The following is a 14,517-nucleotide window of genomic DNA, read 5'->3' on the forward strand; positions in this document are numbered from 1 at the left end:
CTCTCTTTCTCTCTCTCTCTCTCTCTCTCTCTCTCTCTCTCTCTCACACACACACACACACACACACACACACACAGAGTGCCTTGACCAGACTGGTCTTACTAGCCGAGTGCTTACTGATGTGCCCCATTCAGGATTTTGTTCCATTTCTTTTGCCTAGTATGCCTTCTGTTCCTCATTTTCCAGAACCACCTCTAATGCCATCTTTCATGAATCCTTCTCTGCTTATCCTCCTTGCTACTCTCTCCTTTGAATTCCCTAAGTACTTGATTTGTACTTTTTCTTATTATATAATATTCTCTCTAATACTAAATTATAGGATCCTTCTTAGATGTCCATATTCTTAATTTTAAAAGGACAGTGTTTTATACATCTAACCTAGTGTCTTGCAACTAGTATCTCGTCAAATTGTATGAAATTTAAATACTTTAGGTTCAAAATAATATTTAAATATAATTATACATACAATTCTGTGTTCTATTATAAGATATAATTATTGCTGCCAGTGGAGATAATGTGGATTCCTAGAGAAGAATTCACTTGTGATCCTGACAGTTGGTGAATTTGATGCCATTGGTAACAAGGATATGGAAACTTGTATGTTTGTTTTTAACATTGATAATATTCTCTAAAGTGGCCTTTGACTCAGTGTTTCGTATTTGTTATTTTATTTCCTTAAGTGGTATTTTTATCAGATTGGTATTTGGAAGTTTGTTTTCCTGTCTCTTTCTTTCTTTTTTTATTTGATACAGAGTCTTTCTCTGTTACCCAGGCTGGAGTGCAGTGGCACAATTCGGCTCACTGCCACCTCTGCCTCCCGGGTTCAAGCAATTCTCCTGCCTCAGCTTCCCAAGTAGCTGGGATAACAGGCACATGCCACTACACCCAGCTAGTGTTTTGTATTTTTAGTAGAGATGGGGTTTTGCCATGTTGGGCAGGCTGGTCTCGAACTCCTAACCTCAGGTGATCCATCCACCTTGGCATTCCAAAGTGCTGGGATTACAGGCATGAGCCGCCGCACATCTGGCCTGTTTTCCTTTCTCTAGCTATTAGCAACAATTGAAATAAGACTGTCATTTTCAACAGAAGGTAGATGTTCACTTGAGTCAGAGGTAGAACCTGGGAGAGGGAGGCTTAGCACTCTGGTCTTCCAAAGCAATTTTTCTTACTGTGTGATCTAGGCAATTTGCAACTATGAACAAATAAACTTATTGTTCCATCTTTCCTACCGGATCCTTCTCCATAGCACTTGCCACCTTCTCACATGCCAGATATTTTGTTTGTTTGTCTTATATTCCTACGTGCAAACTTGTCCAACCCGTAGCCCGCAGGCTGCATGCACCCCAGGATGGCTTTCAATGGGGCACAACACAAATTTGTAAACTTTCTTAAAACATTATGAGATTTATGTGAGATTTATGCACAGACTTTTTTTTTTTTAAGCCCATCAGCTGTTGTTACTGTTGGTGTATTTTATGTGTGGCCCAAAACAATTCTTCATCTTCCAATGTGGCCCAGGGAAGCCAAAAGATGGGACACCCCTAAATTTTAGGGTGTATGAAAGCGAGGATTTTTATTTTATTAATCGCTATATCTCCAACTCATAGAACAGTGCCTAGCAGTTGGCAGTTACACAATAAATATTTCTTGACTGACTAAACTAGAGAAATTTGGCTTTGAGAGTTCCTCCGATTTGTTGGCTAAAAAGGTTTCATTATTTTAAAAATAAGGAAGTCTCCAGACTGCTTTCCACAGTGGCTGGACTAATTTACATTCGCGGCATCAGTGCATAAGCAGGCCCTTTTCGCTGAAGCCTCACCGGCATGTTTATTATTATTATTATTATTATTATTATTTATTAATAGTTTGAAAAACTACCTTTTGATGACTATGTCACTACCTGGGTGATGGGATCCATACCCCAAACCTCAGCATCATGCAATATTCCCATGTAGTAAACCTGTACATGTACCCCCGTATCTAAATAAAAGTTGAAATTAAAAAAAAATAATAAGGAAATAAAATCCTAGCCAGGTGCAGTGGCTCACACCTGTAATCCCACCACTTTGGGAGGCTGAGGCAGGTAGATCACTTGAGATCAGGAGTTCAAGACCAGCCTGGCCAACATGGTGAAACCCCATCTCTACTAAAAATACAAAAATTAGCTGGATGTGGTGGTGCACGCCTGTAATCCCAGCTACGTAGAGGCTGAGGCATGAGAATCGCTTGAACCCGGGAGGCAGAGGTTACAGTAATCCAAGATTGTGTCACTGCACTCCAGCCTGGGTGACAGAGTGAGACTCCGTCTCAAAAACAAAAAACAAACAAACAAACAAAAAAAAACTAAGTAAGTGAATGATAGTTTGGAAGAATAGTATTCATCTGCAAACTCTGCTTTCGGGGTTTTACATTTGTCTGTGAGCAGCCTTGAATTTACTATATTTTTATTTCATTGAATACAAACGCAAGCCATTCCTACCACCACACCATACATCCAAGATGACTGTATCTCATTCTGGCTAAAACCTAAGAAAACTGTTCACTGTAATGAAGTCTAGTGGAAGCTTGATGACATGGCTTTTAGGCATTAAAGTCAATAAGATCAAAATAATAATAAAATTCAGTACAGGGGCATTATCCCTTGATAAGAAAACTTCACTACTTGTTTTGCTTAGATGCTGATATTGACCCTGAAAATTGGTGAAATCAAGCTTCTGATGTTAATTTAGGGTTGTTATCAGTTTTCTGCATGTACATGTAATTGGGTTTGAAATGTGTTTTAAGCCTGAATTAAAAGAACTTAGTCACTGATGACTCATAGTGAGAAGTTTTTCCTTTTCCCCGCTGGAACATATGCTTTTACCTCCAACATGCCCTTTTACAAACAATTAAAACATAAAGAATGCTACTTTTGTGTGACAGTTTCTGGAAAAGTTCTGTTTAGGTTTAAAGTGGTGACCACTTATTACAATGCTTCTTAGTAACTACACTAACTACAATTGAGTTTCCAAATTTCCATACAAATTTCTTAGTCTCTGCCTTTATGGAAGTTTCCTCATTATGTATGAAATCCTCAGAAAGTATACACTAGATAGTATATGGATGACCACAGGGACTTTATTTTGTTCATTATTGTATTCCTACCTAGTGCCTAGAACAGTACCCTGCACATAGAAGCCAATTAGTAAATATTTGTTGAATGAAATCACATAATTTTTTTTTTTGAGACAGTCTAGCTCTGTCACCCAGGCTGGAGTGCAGTGGTGTGATCCTGGCTCACTGCAGCCTCCGCCTCCCGGGTTCAAGTGATTCTCCTGCCTCAGCCTCCCGAGTACCTGGGATTACAGGCGCCTGCCACCATGCCCAGCCATTTTTGTATTTTTAGTAAAGATGGGGTTTCACCATGTTGGCCAGGCTGGTGTCAAACTCCTGACCTCAAGTGATCCGCCTGCCTCGGCCTCCCAAGGTGCTGGGATTACAGGCATGAGCCACTGCATCCAGCCCCATGCATTCTTAATAAACGTGCATCTTAGAAAAATAATGAAAGTATTGAAATCAATTTTCTCCAGCTTTTTTGCATTAGGTAATCATCAATTCACAATCAGTCTAGTTTGGGTGTCTCTCGGTATTAGCCCAAGGTAGTTCTGTTCGAATAGTTCCTAGCATTGCTTGTGCCAATCTTAAATCTCCTTTAGTGGATCTCTAACAAAAGGAAGGGTGAATTGCCGCCACCCATAGGCACTTGCACCTGTGGGAACCAATGGGCGTTGTAACAGGAAATACTTCAGCTTGCAATACTGATAGTAATGTGTGGCACCCAGGTCACGCTGTTTTTATCTGCAGTTCCTTTTTAGTATTGTACAAAGTTTCTTGATAATTTTTTAATATATAAGTTTAAAAGAGAATTAACTTTCAATTTGCAAATTAAAATGAGAATGGTTGCCTTTTCTTATCAAGAAATGGTGAGTTGTCCTCCTGTAAGTAAATTGGCTCTTTTCTTTCTAATATTGTATTCCATGAAACCTTACTCTGGTATGCAGGGAGAGTGGAGGGTGCCTAAGTTGTAAAATAATTAAAACTTAAGCTGATATAATTATCAATAATAGTAACCAGTTCTGATATCTACTTGATACCATAACGGTGAGCATTGATAGACTTTCGTATATTTTTTATATAAGATTAGCTTGAGCAAGTTTTCCTCTTTTGTAGGTACTGGGGGGAAATTCTGGAAGAATTTTTAGAGAGTTCTTTCTAAAATGTCGAAATGCAAAGCTGTATAAATTGCTGTTGACGTTAGCTGTCTGACCAGGAAGTACTCTCTTTAAGCCTCACTTATAAAACTAAGTGTCTGTAATAACTTCCTTTCTCGGGATGAAGGTGCTGATAGCCTGGGGTGTTCTTATAACTTAAGTTCAGTTTTTCCTGTGAGGAAGAGGCAGTTTTTTAAATGAAGCCATCTCTGGGGAAATCGTATTGATTGTTGTAGCTAAATACGGAATTTGTAAAGTCTTAATTTGTTGAACTGGAAATATAGGACATGCACTTGAGATCTACTGTGAGTAAGTGTCATTGGTATTTTATTTTACATTTAATGTTTTATTTTAAATATGGTTTGTGTCTAAACACTGTTAAAAAATGAGTAAACTCTGTTGAATTTCATGTGAAATATTTATGGCCTTAGCTCAAAATCCAGCTGAGAGTAATCAACCTCAAAAGTCATTGGATTCATGTGCTCTATTTAATTTGTAGTTTGATATTCTACAAATAAAAGTGGCATTTTTGCTTTCTCCTGATTAGGCAAGGTAAATGCTGAGCATCAAATAAAATACCAAAATTTTGTCAGAAGAGTCTTTTAAACAAAAAACTTGAAATATGTTAAAGGTCATCTTAAATGGATGCAGTTTATGCTAATGGATGATATTATTACTTTAAAACAATATTTCACAATCAAGTTACTCAAAGTGGCAAACTATTCATGCTAGAGATCTTTAAAAGTAACAAGCCTGCCTCCTGTTTTTCTTCATTCACAGAAAGGGAAAATAGTATAGAAAGCAGAGCAGTTTCTTGAATGTAACACTAAATTTAGAGACAGAAAAGTCAGAGGGTTTAGTCACATTTATTTTGTTTTGTAACTTTTAAAATCAATTTAATACATAGGATTAGCTACTTATTACAGTATAAAAATAAAACATGTTGGCCATTAGGTTATTAACAATTTACATGATTACTTTAGTCCCATAAAATGAATTTAGTTAAAGTAGGAAAACAGATACTTTTTTTTTTGACATGTCATCATTTGTATGTTAAACAGTTAATGCAAAATATGTTATAAATCAGGAAAGCTACCTTAATAATTTCTTTACCAACTTCACTAGTCTCTTGGAATGAGGTTTAAATGAAATGCATAGGCTAACATGTGACTGTGATATCCAAACTCATAATACTGTGCAGGTTAAATGCGTAAATTAAGTCTTATAATTATACATAGGATGTTTTCATTTAAGAAGCATTGCAGTGGATATTACTAATGGGGGCGCTATTCTTTCTAATGTATGAGAAAGGAAATTTTAAGTGTCAGATAATCTTTAAAATGTGATGTCTTATAGCATGTGCTTTTTCCTTAAGATGAATGTTTAGAACTTAAAAGTACAAATTATGTAAATTTCAGCTTTCATAGAGAGGCCTTTTATGATTGTCTGAATGTTATATTAGCAGTCCAGAAATATCCCAGTCATAGCCTGGATGGGGGTGAAGCAGAGGAAGTGGGTGGTGCTTCATGATGACAGATTATTGCAGATTATATGGCTGCCTGCCAAAATGACACTCGTTGAAGGAAAAAGTAGAAGTTACAAACTGCATCCTATTAATTTGTACATGTTTATTTAACCACTTATAACTGTTTGCTTGTTTTATACACAGATGACAAGTTTTAAACTCCTGAATTACTTAAAATGTGCTTAACCTTCTATAGTTTATCGTGGCCATATTCCTTATATCTGATCTGCAGAGATCACACTGACCCTTTTGTGGAAAGCCACGTGTTAGCAGAAAAAAAGACGGGGGAAGGATGACAGAATTTAAAACTACAACTGCTTTATTTTCTAGTTAAAAATAGTTCTGAGTTAAAATGTAAGGATGTCCCATCACATGTGGACAATTTATATAAAATATAGCATACTAATACAAATAATCATGTCTTATGAAAAAGTTTATAGTTCTCGATTGTTCTGGTTTAGCTTGAAATTGAGATTCTTACTGTTGCAACATAAAAGGAAGCTTTGTGAAGGAAATATGACATCTCTGCCCAGATGCATAAGGAGGGAATTACAGTGGGGAGTTATTTTTAGAAGTATCTTATGAATACATTTCATGTACCAAGAACATTTTTTAAAGGTTAGTTTCACTGGTAGGAGTTACGCAAGTTGCTCGGGTCACTGGATATTCTATTAAGAAATCATTTTTATGTCACCAACCTAGTTAGTCTTAAACTGGCTGATCTATAGTAGCTTGCTTATTTATTTATTTTATTTGAGACAGTCTCACTCTGTCACCCAGGTTGGAGTGCAGCAGCACAGTCATAGCTCACTTCAGCCTTGTACTCCTGAGCTCAAGTAATCCTCCTGCCTCAGCCTCCCCAGTAGCCAAGACTACAGGCATGTGCCACCATGCCTGGCTAATTTTTTAAAGTTTCTTTTTTTTTGAAAAGAGGGAGTCTTGCTGTGTTGCCCAGGCTGGTCTCAAAATCCTGGCCTCAAGATATCCTCCTGCCTCTGCCTCCCAAAGCTCTGGGATTACAGGTGCGAGCCACTGCACATGGCCATAGCATTTTTTTAAATGTGACCAAATTGAAGCTGGGCATGGTTGCTGACGCCTGTAATCCCAGCACTTTGGGAGGCCGAGATGAGTGTATCACTTGAGGCCAGGAGTTTGAGACCACCCTGGCCAACATGGTGAAGCCCCGTCTTTACTGAAAATACAAAAATTAGCTGGGTGTGGTGGTGTAAGTCTGTAATCCCAGTTACTCAGAAGGCTGAGGCATGAGAATCACTTGAACCCGGGAGGTGGAGGTTGCAGTGAGCCAAGATCGAGCCACTGTACTCCAGCCTGGGCGACAGAGCGGCACTCCCATCTCAAAAAAAAAAAAAGGGACCACATTGAGAAGATATTGAGGTCCTGTCAATACCATCAAATAGTAATGCAAGTTATCCTACTAAAAGAGGGGAAGGGACAGTTAAATTCCCAGTGCATAGTAGTGTCCCATTCTCCTTCAGGCATAGAATGCCATGTTTTCAGTTCAAGGAAAGGTTGGAAGTGAGTCAAGGAATCTATCATTTGTATCTCACAATTCTTAGAATTGATGCCCTTCCCTAATCCTTTTACACGATCAGCAGCATGTCCAGTTTTCTTATATTTCTTACTTTCGGTTTCTGTCACATAGGTTTGGGATTGGCAGGGTAGTTTAATGTTTAATAAGAGTGTGGCAGATAAACATGTCTGCCACCTACTAGCTTTGTGACTTTGCACAAATCCCTTAACCTCCCCGAAACCTCAGTTTCTTCTTCTGTAAAATGGATATAATTATAGTACCTACCACACAGGATTGTTGTGAGGATTAAATGAAATAATGTATAAAAAGCATAATTTTGGCCGCACACTGTAAAGGAGGAGCTCAGTGTGCAAGAATAGTTATGCTTATTTTTGCCATTTTTGGATATTTCAGTTCTCATTCATAACTTCACCAGAAAATGATCCTGGAAAGAGATACAACAACACATGGCATTATGTATAGATAATAAAATCAACATTATAATAATAGAAGTATTTAGAAAGTACCAGAAGAAGGAGGCAGGGATTGACTGTAGATTTAATAATTATTCATCAAAATGATTATATACTCTGACAAATTTCACTTTAGTAACATTTTTCATTTTGTTTCAAGTGAGATAATTTCCTCCCAATTTGATGGAACAACTCAGGAAACAACATGGTGAAGTGTTGATTTCTTAAAATGTCATTTTCTCAGTAGAGTGTGTTTGTTTTCTTCTGAGTGCACCCCTCAGATAAAGTTAGGACTATGTCTTAAGATTTTAGATCAGCTAAAAAAATTTTTTTTTGTTTTGGTGACAATAAAACATGGATATTTACATGTATATTTGAATACGATAGTCCCCTCTTATCCTCAGTCTTGCTTTCTGTGGTTTTAATTACTCATGGTGAACTGTGGTCTGAAAATACTAAAGTGGAAAATTGCAGAAATAAACTATTCATGAGTTTTATTTTATTTTATTTTATTTTATTTTATTTTATTTATTTATTTTGGGATGGACTTTCACTGTCACCCAGGCTGGAGTGCAGTGTTGTGATCTTGGCTCACTGCAACCTCCACCTCCCGGGTTNTTGTTTTGGTGACAATAAAACATGGATATTTACATGTATATTTGAATACGATAGTCCCCTCTTATCCTCAGTCTTGCTTTCTGTGGTTTTAATTACTCATGGTGAACTGTGGTCTGAAAATACTAAAGTGGAAAATTGCAGAAATAAACTATTCATGAGTTTTATTTTATTTTATTTTATTTTATTTTATTTTATTTTATTTTATTTATTTATTTTGGGACAGAGTCTCACTTTGCCACCTAGGCTGGTGTGCAGTGGTGCGATCGTAGCTCACTGCAGCCTCAGACTCAAACTCCTGGACTCAAGGGGCCCTCCTGCCTCAACCTCCCAGATAGCTAATTTAAAAAAAAAAAAAAATTGTAGAGATGGGGTGTATTAGTCTGTTTTCATGCTGCTAATAAAGACATATCTGAGGCTGGGTAATTTATACAGGAAAGAGGTTTAATGGACTTACAGTTCCATATGGCTGGGGAGGCCTCACAATCATGGTGGAAGGCAAGGAGGAGCAAGTCACGTCTTACATGGACAGCAGCAGGCAGAAAAGAGAGCTTGTGCGGAGAAACTCCCCCTGATAAACCCATCAGATCTCATGAGAACAGCACAGGAAAGACCCCCATGATTCACTCACCTCCCACCGAGTTCCTCCAACAATGCTTGGGAATTGTGGGAGCTACAATTCAAGATGAGATTTGGGTAGGGACGTAGCCAAACCATATCACAGGGTCTTGTTATGTTGCCCAGGCTGGCCTCAAGCGATCCTCTGACCTTGGCCTCCCAAAGTGCTGGGATTACAGGCGTGAGCCACTGTGCCTGGCCCCATTCATGAGTTTTAAATTGCTTACCCTTTTGAGTAGTGCGATGAAATCTCCTGCTGACCTACTCCTAGCCAGGGAAATGAATTATCCCTTTGTCCAGCCTATCCACACTGTAGATGCTACCTGCCTGTTCGTCACTTAGTAGCTGGTTGTCTTGGTTATCAGATTGACTGTTGTGGTACCTCAGTGCTTGTGTTCAAGTAACCCTGATTTTACTTAATAATGGCCCCAAAGTGCAAGAGTATTGTGGCTAATTTATAAATTAAGCTTCATCATAGTTATGTATGTATAGGAAAGGAAATAGTATATATAGAGTTCTGTACTATCTATGGTTCATAAATCCACTGGGTGTTCTAGAACATATTCCCCACACATAAGGGCAACTACTATATAAAGAATGTTTTCTGTTCTCACCATCTGAGACTCTAGGGTTCGTATCTTGTAATGGGTTAACTTTGTTGATGTATTGAAAATATTAAAACTAATTCTTACAGAAGCAGATTTTCATGGGGATGTGTTAGCAAAACAGATGTGAAATTTAGGGGACACCCGCAGTAAATTCACTAAACCAAACAGGGAAACTCCTTATAGGATACTTGAAAAAAAATGTTTAGCCGTTGTGAATATACTTCTAGTGTTTAAAATTTCAGGGCGTTAATCTGTGGTGTAACCCCTTTGTCTCCTAGCCAACTCCTGGATTATTCCATGTTTTTCCTTGTTTCTGAGAATTCCTAACATTATAGTCTCAAGGCTCATTACATCGCTGCTAAAATGCATTGTACCTCTGCACCTATCCTATTCAGACCCTTGTTGCCTCATTCCTGGACTACCACAGTGGCCTGCCTTCATTTCAGTCTCTTTTCCAACTCATCATGATGAATCTTTAAATGCTACTTCTAGCATGTCACTCCCTTTTCAGAGAGCTTCAGTGGCTCCCTGTTTTCCACTATGTTAAATCTAACTTCTCCTTAACTTTCAACACCCTTTCTAATTTGCCCGTACACTGTTTATCCAACTTCATTTCCTATGATCTTGGGCCTATTCTTTCTGTTCTGTTGAAGTCAGTCTCTCAAACACAACAAACTCATTCAAGTCTGTGCCTTTTACTTCACCAAAAAAGCCCTTGCTTGGAGCTTGTCGCTGCCTACTCAGATTTTACCATTCCTTCAAGATCCTGTGTAAAGTGTACTTCCTGTTGGATGCTTTTCCTACTCCTACTATTTTCCTGCAAATTCTCAGGTGACTTTTAATTTAGCAAACCAACGAACAAAAATGTGTGTAGTGTCTTATATCACACACTCTTGTACCTTCACTAATGTAAACATTTGGAATACAAACACCATATCTTTTAGCTGAATCTTTCACAGTTCCTAGCATAATGTGGAAGAAACTGATTTTGAAGAGAAAGAACAAATAGTAAATGTATTTCATCATGCTTGTCTAAAGTCAACTCAGGCCAGGCATGGTGGCTCCCTCCTGTAATCCCAACACTTTGGGAGGTTGAGGTAGATGGATCACCTGAGGTCAGGAGTTCAAGACCAGCCTGGCCAACATGGTGAAACTGTTTCTCTACTAAAAATACAAAACTAGCTAGGCATAGTGGCGCACGCCTGTAATCCCAGCTATTTGGGAGGCTGAGGCAGGAGAATTGCTTGAACCCTGGTGGTGGAAGTTGTAATGAGCCGAGAATGAGCCAAGATCGTGCCACAGCACTTCAGCCTGGGCAACAGAGCGAGACTCTGTCTCAAAAAATAAATAAAATAAAAATAAATAAAATAAAATCAGTAACCCTAGTAATATGGTAATGTTGAAGGTACCTGAATAGTTTTCCTATTTGTGTCCAGTCTGTCACCTCATTTACAGAAAAATGTGAGACAAATGAAGACAGTTTTGTAATTGGTTACAGATTGATATGTTTGCTTTTCTTTTTGAGAAACTATATATGTGTGTGTATCTATACAGATACACATACATACATATATTTGTATATATGATTTTTTTTTTTTTTGAGACAGAGTCTCGCTCTGTTACCCAGGCTAGAGTGCAGTGGTGCAATCTGCAGAGGCTCACTGCAACCTCTGCCTCCCGGGATCAAGTGATTCTCCCTGCCTCGGCCTCCTGAGTAGCTGGGATTACAGGCGCATGCCACCACACCCAGCTAATTTTTGTATTTTTAGTAGAGACGGGGTTTCACCGTGTTGGTCAGGCTGGTCTCAAACACCTGACCTTGTGATCCACCTGCCTTGACCTCCCAAAGTGCTGGGATTAAAGTGATATAGCCAGCTGCCATTGGAGAGGTGTAGTTTTGATATTAACAGCTTTTCATCTTTAACTATAGATTAAATAAAATCATTTAATTTTACACAACCAAGAAGCATTTTTACCCAATTCTTCAAGTAACCTAAGTACAATTAAGTGCCTGTTGTGTTATAAGGTGAGGCTCTGTGAAGGTGTGCCCTGCAAAAACTATTAGGGAATTCTGTTAGGCAAGATGAAGTATTATTCAGATGCTTAAAGATAGGAATACTTATTACTTCAATTGGGTGTTATAATCAGTCTCCTATCTTTTTAAATAATATATACTTTGCTTTGTATTAATGCCAAGGAGCTTATAGGACACCGAAATGAAAACTTTTAAAATGTTAAATGTTTTATATATGTAAGAGTATGGATATTTGAAAATGTCTGCTTAATGCTTTGAGTTTGCTTTGATGCTTGGCTGTAAATATTCTCTGTCCATTTATTTACTCAATAAATATTTGCTGAGCATCTACTCGGGTCAGGCCTTGGACTAGTGCTGAATAGGACTATGTTTCTTCCTTAACTAATAAGGAAACAATTAAACTATTTAGGTACAGCAATGCTGCAGAGACCCATATGATACTAGAAAAACACAAAGGAAGGGCACTGAATCATCCCCTGTTCCAGTTACCTAAACAAGTATACAAACTACTTCTCGATTCCTAGTTATGCCTCAGATTTCCTTTTTTTTTTTTTAATTTCTTTTCTTGAGGCAGAGTTTCACTCTGTCACCTAGACTGGAGTGCAATGGTGCAATCTCAGTTCGCTGCAGTCTCCGCCTCCCGGGTTCAAGCGATTCTCGTGCCTCAGCCTCCCAAGTAGCTGGGATTATAGGCATGTGCCACCACGCCTGGCCAATTTTTGTATTTTTAGTAGAAACAGAGTTTCACCATGTTGACCAGGCTGATCTCGAACTCCTGACCTCAAGGGATCCGCCCGCCTTGGCCTCCCAAGGTGCTGGGATTATAGGTGTGAATCACCGCACCCAGCCTTTTTTTTTTTTTTTTTAAGATGGAGTTTTGGTCTTGTTGCTCAGGCTGGAGTACAATGGCACGACCTCGGCTCACTGCAACTTCTACCTCCCAGGTTCAAGCGATTCTCCTGCCTCAGCCTCCCGAGTAACTGGGATTACAGGTGCCCACCACCATACCCAGCTAATTTTTTGTATTTTTAGTAGAGACAGAGTTTCACCATGTTGGCCAAGCTGGTCTCGAACTCCTGACCTCAGGTGATCCACCCTCCTCGGCCTCCCAAAGTGCTGGGATTACAGGTGTGAGTCACCATTCCTGGCCTCAAACTTTTCTTGTAGCTGAAGACCAGTCATTTAAACTTGTTGCTTCACGGGATGGACAAAAGCAGTAACAATTACTGAATGAGTGCTTGTTAGGTGCTAGGTATTACAATATATGCTTTATATAATGAGTATCTCGACGAACTTCTATAATGGATATTTTTGTAGATTCACACACATATTCTTACATAGACTTTACAGGGGTGTATACTAATGTTCAGAGAAGTTAAGTGGTTTGTTCAAGATCTGTGGCAGAACCTGGACTTAAACTCAGTTCTATGCCTGTGTTTATAACTGTTGTGCCATGCTACCTCTCATTGTGAAGATTAGAATTAAATAACTCTCTACTGTTCTATTAGTGCCTACAGGATAAGTGCTACATAGCCCCAAGATGTCATTCATATATGACAATAAAAAAGCTGGTTAGATAACATAGCAACAATAAAAAGTTGTGGACTATTCAGTGAAGTTACGGGCTATTCAATACAGTTTAGGATTTTTAAAAAATCATTTTAGGCATACGAAATAACTAAAAGGTTTTGTTCATTTGAAATAATAATTTTATGTTATATTGTGAGTCTCACAGTGACTTTGTAAGGCATTATGTCCTCACTTCGTAGATGAGGTTATGAAGGCTTAGAGAAGTTTAGCCACATCCTAAAGATGCCACAGTTAAGTAAGAGAGTTAAGTGGCAGATTTGGCTTAAACCTAGATTTGCTGATTGAAAAGGTCAGAGCTCTTTTCCATTATACCACAAATTGAAGCTGTCATATGGGGGGTGAAACTCATAACTGTGTTTTTTTTTTGTTTTGTTTTGTTTTGTTTTAGATAAAATTGTATGGTATAAAATGTACCTTTTAAAGTATAAAATTCATATTTTTAGCATATTTGTGATGTTATTACAACCCTCACCACTATCTAACTCTAGAACATTTTCATTATACCAAAAAGAATTTTGTACCTGTTACCAGCCACTCGCAGTTATCCCCAACCCCTGGTAAGCACTAATTTACTTTGTGTCTCTATGGATTTGCCTATTCTGGATATTTTGTATAAATGGAACAAGACAATACATGTCTTTTTGTGTCTGACATCTTCACTTAGCACAATGTTTCAAGATTCATCCACATTGTAGCGTACATCAGTGATGATTCCTTTTTATGGCCAAATAATATTTCATTATATCTGTATGCTACATTCTGATTATTCAAGAGTTGATGGATATTTTGGTTGCTTCCACTTTTTGGCTATTAATAATGCTTCTTTGACTGTAAATATACAAGTTTTACATGAACGTATTTTCCATTCTCTTGGGTATATACCTAGAGTGGAATTGCTCATAATTACTTTTTGTAAAATAACTAAAATGAAACTGCTTTGAAATGATTTGAATCAGCCAGCGTAGTGGCTCATGCCTGTAATCCCAGCACTTTGGGAGGCCAAGGCGGGCAGTCACCTGAGGTCAGGAGTTTGAGACCAGCCTGGGCAACGTGGTGAAACCCTGACTCTACTAAAAATACAAAAATTAGCTGGGTGTGGTGGTGAGCACCTGTAATCCCAGCTACTTGAGAGCCTGAGGCAGGAGAATTGCTTGAACCTGGGAGGCAGAGGTTGCAGTGAGCCAAAAACATGCCACTGCACTCCAGCCTGGGCGACAAGAGTGAGACATGTTTTTTTTTTTTTTTTGAGACGGAGTCTCGCCCTTTCCCCCC

The 14,517-nt window shown here is 38.4% G+C and overlaps 1 protein-coding gene across 4 annotated transcripts in view; it reads left to right on the plus strand.

Annotated features, from left to right (window-relative positions):
• TAOK3 (TAO kinase 3) overlaps nucleotides 1–14,517 on the plus strand; it is a 249,497-nt gene that overhangs the window by 9,701 nt on the left and 225,279 nt on the right. Inside the window, exon 1 of one of the 4 annotated variants that reach the window (XM_017887865.1) lies at nucleotides 3,769–3,962. The exons of 2 other annotated variants lie outside the window; for them this stretch is intronic. The gene's annotated coding sequence lies outside the window, so the exon portion shown is untranslated. Of the gene's footprint in view, nucleotides 1–3,768; nucleotides 3,963–4,317; nucleotides 4,560–14,517 lie in introns of those variants that run through there. One more of the 4 variants, XM_017887866.1, reaches the window with a different exon arrangement.

The sequence above is a fragment of the Rhinopithecus bieti genome, unplaced genomic scaffold, assembly GCF_001698545.2.
Source record: "Rhinopithecus bieti isolate Rb0 unplaced genomic scaffold, ASM169854v2 scaffold_17010, whole genome shotgun sequence".
Lineage (NCBI taxonomy): Eukaryota > Metazoa > Chordata > Mammalia > Primates > Cercopithecidae > Rhinopithecus > Rhinopithecus bieti.